The 10,192-nt window shown below is 41.9% G+C and overlaps 1 protein-coding gene across 1 annotated transcript in view; it reads left to right on the top strand.

The window, feature by feature from the left end:
- The first annotated feature begins 4,307 nt into the window (after positions 1-4,307).
- Positions 4,308-10,192, top strand: part of LOC124711987 (UDP-glycosyltransferase UGT5-like) — a 98,319-nt gene continuing 92,434 nt past the window's right edge. Inside the window, exon 1 of the mRNA XM_047242272.1 lies at positions 4,308-4,372. The gene's annotated coding sequence lies outside the window, so the exon portion shown is untranslated. The remainder of the gene's footprint in view (positions 4,373-10,192) is intronic.

Genomic DNA, 10,192 nt, shown 5'->3' with positions numbered 1-10,192 from the left:
TTTTGTAAGGCCCGTATTACTACAATAGTTATCTGTCTTATTATGCTCTTTAATGATGTATTTTGTACCTTTGTAATTTTATTCTTATGTTGTGAATTTATAATTGTATAGACACCAGTTCTTCAAATTAAGTTTTATTTCACTGCACACGTTTCTGTTTGGCCATAGTATATGCACAATATGTGATTAGTTAGAAAAAGTTTCTAAGGACATTCCAAAAAGTTTGTGAGTGCACAAGTAGTGGTTTATGCACTTGCTATGTTATCCGCAAGACTCTTCGATGGTGATTGTGCAGCTGCTGGCCATCTCTACAAGGACAACAGTGGGTCTGCACCTTTGGTGGCCCACCGATACCATAACCTCTACCAGGACTACAGTGGGTCTGCTCTGACGACCTGCCTACCATTATTCTTCAAAACTTCGACTGACTATGCTGTGGGTTTGCTCTGTTGTGGCCGATTACCTGCCTGCATGTCAAGAGTCAGCACTGTCTTCCCATTGGAAGGACAACACTACTTCTTCAAGACTGCATGGAAATCCACTACTTCCCTATGTATTTTCTTTTACTGCTCAGACTTTGAAAAAAAAACTGCAATTACTACTGTGATGAATGATCAGGACTATTTTTATGGACTGTGAGGACAATTTTTGCTTTTGACCAACATTGTATCAGTAAGTGTGTGCATTTGATATCTTTGTTACTGTAATTACAAAAAAAATTTTCAAAACAGAATTGGGCACTGCCCAAAACAATTTGAAAATTTTTTTGTGGAGAGCATGGGCTATGTAAGCAGGCTGTTTAGGTTTTTATGTTGGTAACGCCACGTAGCGCTCTGAATTAAAATCACTGACTGTGCTGTGTGCAGTCTGTGGCTGGTTTGCATTGTTGGAATATTCACTATTGTAGTGTTGGGTAGTTGGATGTGAACAGCGTGTAGCGTTGGGCAGTTGTAGGTGAGCTGCCAGCGGTGGTGGATGTGGAGAGAGAGATGCCAGAGTTTTCAGAGGTTGCTGTAAGCGGACGATCTGGACATGTGTCTGCCAGAAAAAGGAAATTTGTAAAGATGAATTCATGAATTTATATAAGAATATACAGCCTACAGTAGACTTTTGAACACTATTAAGGTAAATAAATTGTGTGTTCTCTATCAAAATCTTTCATCTACTAACTATGCCTACCCGTAGTTAGTGCCTTCAGTAGTTAGAATCATTTACTTGGCTGGCAGTATTGGCGCTCGCTGTATTGCAGTAGTTCGAGTAACAAAGATTTTTGTGAGGTAAGTGATCAGAAGATTCCAGGTTCGTATCCTGGTAGGGTCGACGTATGAAACTTCCCCTTAGAAAAATTATGAATAACTGTGCTAGTAAACAGGACATGGCAGCAGCGGTATAACATGTAAGGTAAAAAGACCAAACGAATGTATTATAGTTTTTCTGATCATAGTTACAGACCATCATATTAAGACCATCACTTCCGTATGTATTTACAGAACACTTGATAATACAATTATGCAGACATGGGCTCGTCGTCAGTGATTCATAAAATACAAACTATTTAAAGAGGAGTGTGACTGGATTATATTCCAATAAATGTTCGTAATAAATGTTGTTTCCGAGGTAAAACAAGAGACTGTTTCGGCTACAACATAAAACTGCTAAAAATTATCCGCGTATTTTCTATCAACTTATACTTACTTTATTACATATAATCGTGTGATTCAAGTTTTTGCGTTTGGTTTCCTGTTTATGAAATATCCCCAACGCTAGAAACGTTTATTGGAAGTCAGAACCACCACTCATTCGCAGTGTCATATTACTTAGGTTTTGTGTCGTGTACCTTTAACGCTCATACGGGCGCACTGCCCAGTCAGCTTTTTGACACTTCCTTTAAAAAGTATTCTGAAGCAATTGAGGTACCCACTCGAAGTACGGGCTCGAATTATCCCTACTCCCGTAATTTGCGTAATCGGGAAGACAATATATTAATTAATCAACATACCGATGAAAATGTAACAGCAGCTTCCGAAATAAATTACCTCGTCAAAATTCGACTGCAGTTTATAATCGACAAAGAGAACCCAATAATTTCCTGTGCAACCTCCTTGTGCTGGCCATTTTTTCAGGCGCTGTAAATAAATTACAGTAGTTCAAACGAAAAACGGCTTTTGCATGCTGCACATTAAGTTTTGAGTGCACAAGATAAATAAAAAAACTTAATTTGCAGCATGCAAAAGGCGTTCGTGTTTTGAACTACTGTAATTTCATATGGGTATCAACCACATTGTGTTCCATTTCTGTTGTGACATTTCTGTGGTGGTTTTTATATTTGCGTTATTTTAGCCTTTATGCTCCCATGTCAGCGGGTTCACTTGATGTGTTATAAATAGAATCTGTATGCGGATAGAAGCACAAATCTGTGGTAGCATCCGAATTCTATTTTGATGCACTGAATATAGCTTAAAAATGTCTAAACGAAAATTCTATTGAAAGGACACTGTAATTCGGAAGTAGGGCTTAGCTGTAGCCCCAAAGAGTAACGTAAAAATCAGCGATTATACACTAAAGAACCAAAGAAACTGTTACACCTGCCTAAAATCGTGTAGGGCCCCCGCGAGCACGCAGAAGAGCCACAACACGACGTGGAATGCACTCGATGAATGTCTGAAGTAGTCCTGGAGGGAACTGACACCATGAATCCTGCAGGGCTGTACATAAGTCCGTAAGAGTACGAAGGGGTGGAGATCCCTTCCCAGATATGCTCAATAACGGTCATGACCGGGGAGTTTGGTGGCCAGCGGAAGTGTTTAAACACAGAAGAGTGTTCCTGGAGCCACTTCGAAGCAATTCTGGACGTGTGGAGTGTCGCATTGTCCTGCTGGAATTGCCCAAATCCGTCGCAATGCACAATCGACATGAATGGATGCAGTTGATCAGACAGGATATTTACTTACGCGTCATCTGTCAGAGTCATATCTAGACGTATCAGGGATCCCATATCACTCTAACCGTACACGTCCCGCACAATTGCAGGGCCTCCATCAACTTGAATAGTCCCCTACTGACATGCAGGGTCCATGGATTCATGAGGTTGTCTCCATACCCGTCCACGTCCATCCGCTCTATACCATTTGAAACGAGACTCGTCCAACCAGGCAACATCTTTCCAGTCATCAACAGTCCAATGTCTGTGTTGATGGCCCCCAGCGAGGCGTAAATCTTTGTGTCGTGAAGTCATCATGTTTCGCTGAATCATTGGCACGCTAACACTTGATGGCCCACCATTGAAATCTACAGCAGTTTGCGGAAGGGTTGCAGTTCTGTCACAAGGAACGATTCTCTTCACTCGTCGTTAGTCCCGTTTTTGCAGGACCTATTTCGGGCCGCAGCCATGTCAGGCATTTGATGTTTTGCCGGATTCCTGACATTCACGGTACACTCGTGAAATGGTCGTACGGGAAAATCCCCACTTCATCGCTACTTCGGGTATGCTGCCCCATCGCTGGTGCGCCGACTATAACGTCACGCACATATTCACTTAAATCTTGATACTCTGCCATTGTAGCAGCAGTAAGCGATCTAAGAACTCCGCCAGACACACTCTGTCTTATACAGGCGTTTCCGATCGCAGCGCCGTATTCTGCCTGTTTACGTATCTCTGTATTTTAATACGTATGCCTATACCAGTTTCTTTGGCGCTTTAGTGTAAAACTAGCTGCTAGTGGCGGGTGGCCGATCTCCAGTGGGTTTTGGCAGTTCCAGCAGAGAGCAACAGGAGCGGGAGGTGATGGCTTGGTCTGACCGCTTCAGTTGACACGAGGTATATCTGTTTTTGACTGATTGGTCTACTACGTACGGTTGCAGCACCGATGGAGGCCATATTTAAGTGTACCATATGCAAGTTTTTATTTGGTGCTGGAGAATAACAACAATAAGCATTACGTCAAGTTGTTGTTATTCATCCATTGGAATCACCTCAAACGCCATATGAAGCTTTGGGCCTGCAACCCTGGACAAAGCTGCTACAAAAGAGTTTATCATGCCCACGGCAATATTGTATTTCCGAACTACTGAAGAGGAGGCTCAAATTGTGTAGCAGAAACGGAAGGTATGTGGGGCTCTGCGCTTACAACCCCTCTGATCGCGTAACTAGGTCGCCTGTTGGCTTGGGAGGTCAGCGACTGAGTCGTGTGTGTGTGTGTGTGTGTGTGTGTGTCATCACCTCCCCTTCCCTCCCCTCCCCCCCTCCCCCCGCGCTCCTGCTACGACTCTGCTTACTTGAGTGCGTCTGATCCCGTCTGCAAGGTCAGTAGCAGGTCCACAGCGAACGGCGCCAGTCGGCTGTAGTTCGAGGCAGGAAGCGGGCGGAACCGAGGTTGGTCTGTTCTCGCGAGAACGTTTCTTTTCTTTCCTGTTTGGCATTTCACTGAAATGTCGATCAAACGTCCTACGATAGCGTGCCGAGTAACATCTTCGCCTCTGAAGCAGCGTTACAGCACGTTTGCTATACCCGAAACTTTGACTAGCATATAACGATTAGGAAACCTGCCGAAACGCCGCTACTCGACCGTTAACTCGATGAGACATCGCCGAATCACCGCGTATTCTAATTTTCGTAATTTTAATCGCAGATCGCAAGGGAACTCTTAAGGGACTATCACAAGGATTCATTTGCTCTGCAAAATTTTTTAGCGTGACAGGATAATTTCTTTCTTGCTTTATTTATAAGAGGAAACAAAGAGCTACATTGTCTCGTTTCACGAGTCTTTGTAATGCGTCATATCTCGACTCTAGCAATTCGTGATTTTGGTGAGCAGTTCTGTACTTTTTAGACTCAAAGTGTGACCCTGTTTCTTGCAGAAAGACGTGGTAAACAAATTACATGTCGTATTCTGCTTCAAACCAACTGCAAGTTACCGTAGAAGCAGCTGGTACGGTAACAATTGGATCAGCGTGCATTTCCTCCCTCGGTTTTTGTTCACAGTGTCACAAAATGTAAATAACACTAACACTCGCACATATAACGCTGACTTCAACAGTTTTCGATTTATAGTGATTATCAGATGGTGAATCACCGACCATACCGTCGTAAAAACTGAAAACAAATAAAAACAGTTCTGGTCTGCAACAACTACCGTCGATGTAGTAAGAAGAAAGACTGTAATATTTGTGCGACTGTGTGAGTTTTAATCAGTTACAGTGATATAGATTCAGTATAATGTGAATAAAGATGAACACGACTCATGTAAGTTGTAAGTACATTTACCGATGAAGCGTTTTAATTTCATAAAGCGCATATTCCGCAACGTAGTGAGGTATTGCGAACAATTCATGGAACAGGAGGATAGCGAACTAACTGAACAACTAGTCACCCTTGGATGCATTGCTTTATTCCTTACGAGCTACGCGATGTACGAAGTGCGCATGATGACGCATGTAGTAAACTCTGAGGTCATGTTGTAGTTATTGTTGTAATTAATGTCGGCTGCAGTCCGAACACGGTGTTGGTGCACCTCTTTGCTATCCTGCCTACTGTACGTCTGCATCTACATACATACTGCGCGCGGTAGCGTGCAAGAAGGGGTGCACCTTGTAGTATGTATAGTCATTCCATTTCCTGTTCCACTCGTAAACCGAGCGAGCGAAAGTCGACTCCACACGAGCCCCAATTTCTCTATCGTCTTCGTGATCCTTAAGCGAAATGTACGTTGGCGACAATAGAATCGTTCTGCAGTCGGCCCCAAATGCTGGTTCTGTAAATTTCGTCCGTCGTGCCTAGCGAAAAGAACGTCGTCTTCCCTCCAGGTATTCCCATCTGAATTCACGAAGCATCTCTGCAATACTTGAGCGATAATCAAACCTTCCGCCAACAAGTGTAGCAGCACGTCTCTGCAATGTAGTCGGGCCCTGGTACAATAGGACCCACCCCCTGCCATGCACTTCACAGTAATTTGCAGAGTATGCATGTGGATGTAAATGTGTGTGCCACAAAGATTTTCTCGTCGACTCGATTCACTACCCCTTCATTAGTTATTCTATCTACCATCTTATCTTTAGCATTCATCTATGACATCATATTTTAAGTTTCTCTGCTCTTCTTGGCTGTACTGTTTACTGTCAGTGTTTCACTTCCATATAATACTACACAACAAACAGTTTTAGAAACTACTTACTAACAAGCAAATTTATATGCGGTATTAAAATACATGTCTCTTTCAGAGAAGTTTTCCTTTCTATTACTATTCAGAATTCAATAGGCCTATCCTCTTAAATTTTGCTGTCTCAGTTATTTTATGATTATGACTGGAAAAAAAAATCATTTGCTACAGTTTGTGTCGTTAACTAATTGAATTTCCTCAGCTACAGCTGATTTAATTCAGATACATTCCATCTCCCCTGTTTTAGTTTTCTTGATATTTATCGTACAACGCCTTTCCAAAACGCTGAGCATAATACTGAACTGGTCCTTCAGTCGTTTGTTATCGGTGTCAAAATTACAATGAATCGGGAAACCTTACAGATATTATTTCTTCTCTCTGAACTTTAATTTCATTTCTAAATCTCTCCTTAATTTGCTTTACTGTTTCCTCAAGGTCCAGGTTGCATTACGGCTGGTTTCTGTACAAGTTACAGATATACACAATACAAATTCAAAAAGCAGTTGTGTAATAATAGGCCACAAACAGTTACTTAGTGAGAAGTTTCCTTTGTTCTCTGTGTAAATACGACATGTGTTATGTGTCATGTTAGCCCTACTTTTTTTGTTACAGCGACTAATCCATTACTCGGTGTCGTCTGGTTACTTATTTATCACAAACTTACATTAGATTTTAAATGGTTGAACGGTATTGATAGCGTAAAAATGGACATAGTCTATTTATTTACTTAAAAAAATGTAAATAAATTACACAGGTCACAAAATTAGATACTTTACAAATTTAATGAAATATTAATTTAAAAACTTAATTGCGCACAATTTATTAATTCGTCTATAGATGCAAGAAAAACAAGTTGTTGGACGAACTTTCTTTTCGGGAAGCAACATAAGTTGGGAGAAACATGCCGATCTCAGATCCATCCCACAGTACTTAATAAAAGTATCCCTGTGGTTTAGACACCGTGATCGACAATGCAACTTTCACTGCAAACTGCCATCTCCTGAACTTAAGCGGGTGGTATCCGTGCAAACTGTGTTTCAGCGCCACTGTTCCCTGTCAAAATTGCCTCTACAGTTAAATATGCTATCGTCTTCTTTCCACACACTCGAGTGGCACTGGAAAGTTTTGGCATGTCTATTTGCCGTGTTTATACCACTTTAAGTAAAAGATTATATGATTGCAATGGAGCTGAGTCTAACGAGTTTTTAGGAACTTTTCTGAAAAGTATAAGACACCACCTAAGTCTACTGGGATATCGACAAACTTACATTCAATGACTACATATGTTACCATGTGATGGCTTACTTCGCTGTCGTCTTCATTTTAACTGGAAGAATGGCTCTCTTTCGAAACCATTTTAATTTTTCTTAGTTTTGGAAAATAACAGAATAGACTACATCTGTGGACTCTGTGATGGATGTCCCCAGCTTAAAGTTGCAGTTTTCCATAGTACGAATTTTTCTTCACTTACATGTTTTCCAAGTGTGACTGGAATTACTAAAGACGCTCCAAGGTCATGTTTACATGTCAGCCCCTCCACCCTCGACTTACAAAGAGGTGCGTTAAGGGTAATTTACTCCCAGCGTCATTTGTTTTGGTATAGGCTACTGTCGTCATCAGATCAAAATCAAAATCTAGGATTTTTGAACTAAAATTTAGTCTTAGTATGCAATTAAAAGTACACTGAAGAACTCAAGTTACGCAGCGGTTCGAAAAAGGGTTTAGTCGTACAACACTTTGACACTAAACCTTGTGCGTCCGTGTCTAATAATGACAGTGGACGGAACATGTCATGTAATTAAGCAATATTGACCGTTTTATTCGGAAAAAGGAGCGGTACTTAACCGAACTTCGACAGAAAAAAATGGCTCTGAGCACTATGGGACTTAACATATGAGGTCATCAGGCGCCTAGAACTTAGAACTACTTAAACCTAACTTACCTAAGGACATCACACACATCCACGCCCGAGGCAAGATTCAAACCTGCGACCGTGGCAGTCGCTCGGTTCCGGACTGAAGCGCCTAGAACCGCTCGGTCACAGCGGCCGGCCGAAGTTTGACAAAAAAGTTAAACACCCTCTCTCTTCCTTGCCTTCCATCAGCGAGTACCAAAAGCTAACGGAAACAGTTATTTGCGAGCACCACACACATTTCGTGTTACAAACATTTGCACGATCGCGCAGCACAGTACCTTCACAAAGATAACTTGAGTAACAAATCGAACAAGTCACTATGTATAGTAGCACTAGAGACAGACTATTCTCACTTCAAAACATTCACCACACTACTGTGTACAACTTCCTTATGTTTACCGGTAGACTTGTGATCTACGTTATATACCGAATGAACTACGTAAGACGTAATACAGTATTTCGCTCATTGTTGTGAAGGTGAAAAATACGAAGAAGCGAATCGTACACATTTATGTTTCACGTCTGGGCTTCGAAATATGGTGTGTCACGTCCACTCTACATTTTGTTTCAAAACTGTCGGGTCAACTTCAGTTTCAGGAAAGTACCCTAATAGGTAGTAGGGATCGACTTACGAAGGCTGCTTCAGGTATATGCACAACTTCCCTTTGAAGTGAGCAGTTAATGTGAAGAGCTGCGTCGCCCGCGTGTCTCGTAGCTTTCCACGGGATCTGTTACGTGGCAGGCACCAGTCTCCATCTCTGCTCAAAACATATTATGCTTCGTCCTTCAGGCAAATGCGCCCGCGCACTACAGAAAAAACAACGCCCATTCCACGTTTATGTAAAGACTGCCTGCTGCCAGCTTCTTGCAGGATCCACGGAGGTTCTTGTGATAGCTCACCCCCCCCCCCCCCCCCGCCCTCTCCCCCTCTCACGCTTAACTCGTTCCTTAGGGGAGCTCTTGCACTCCCCAGCCACTCTAAAAAGTTTCGAGACTCCATAGATAAAAAAACGGAGAAAATTTGAAATGGTGGTTTTAATGCTTCAGTCTTCCCCCCCCCCCCCCCCCCCCCCCAATTACATACAGCGCACAGAGTTCGTAAAACCACGTGAAACTGCCAGAAAGATACTTCTTTGTGATGTCGCTCAACTCGCGCGTCACGTTGGCTCGCAAGCCGGTTATATTGTTGACTTTTCATGTGAATTTGTGCACTGTATCGTTTTGCCACACGTTTTCCTCAGTCGCCACTGTACTAGCTACCGTAAAGCCAGCCCGTGTTCGGCCACGTAACGGCCACGGGAGACCAAACGCAATAATGAAGTTACCTTCCATTAGGAATGTGGAATGTACTCAACGACTGTGATATGACCTTCAAACTGATGGAGCACAGCAATCAGTCATCCTTTCTTTTCAGGCTTTATTAAAGCAAATCTAGATTTCGGCTAGTAACTAACCATTATCAATGAAGTATTTCAGAATGATAATGGCTAGTTACTAGCCGAAATCTAGATTTGCTTTAATGAAGCTTGAAAGGAAAAGACTGATTGCTGTGCTTTATCATTTCGGGAGTGCAATAATATCGTGATGGGGTAATGACGTTTTTAAGGGCTCTGGCAAATTCTTCTTGCAGTATCGCGTCCCACGTCTCATCTTCATCCATTTCTTCCTCCCTTTCCTTAATACTTTCCCTTTATTTAACCCTTCTGTATGTTCTTCATCTTCCCTTATTTGTATAATACTAGCTTACTCTCTGACCTCTTGAATCTTACACATTTTTCTTCAAAATGTTTCTTTGGATTTTCCTATTGGTCCCATAGTCACGCATACTTGTTGCACTTCGCCTCTAGCCATTCCTTATTTGCTATTTTGCACTTTATAAATCTCATTTCTTGGCGTCTGTATTCATTCCATATCGCCGACTTCATTTACAGCGTTTTCATATTTTCTCCTTTTAATGAATTAAATTTAACATCTCGTATGTTATCAAAAGAATTGAGCTAGATCTAGTCTTTTGGACTAGTAGTTCCTCTGATAGCCTCCCTGTTGGACTTCTCAAGGCAAGCAGTTTATTGTGTGTCGTCGTACTTTTGCGTATTTCAATCAGTTGTTGCCTAATGCTACC

Source organism: Schistocerca piceifrons, chromosome 8, assembly GCF_021461385.2.
Source record: "Schistocerca piceifrons isolate TAMUIC-IGC-003096 chromosome 8, iqSchPice1.1, whole genome shotgun sequence".
In the NCBI taxonomy this organism is placed as follows: Eukaryota; Metazoa; Arthropoda; class Insecta; order Orthoptera; family Acrididae; genus Schistocerca; species Schistocerca piceifrons.
Note: the sequence above shows the minus strand (reverse complement) of the source record. Positions and strands in the feature narration are given on the sequence as shown.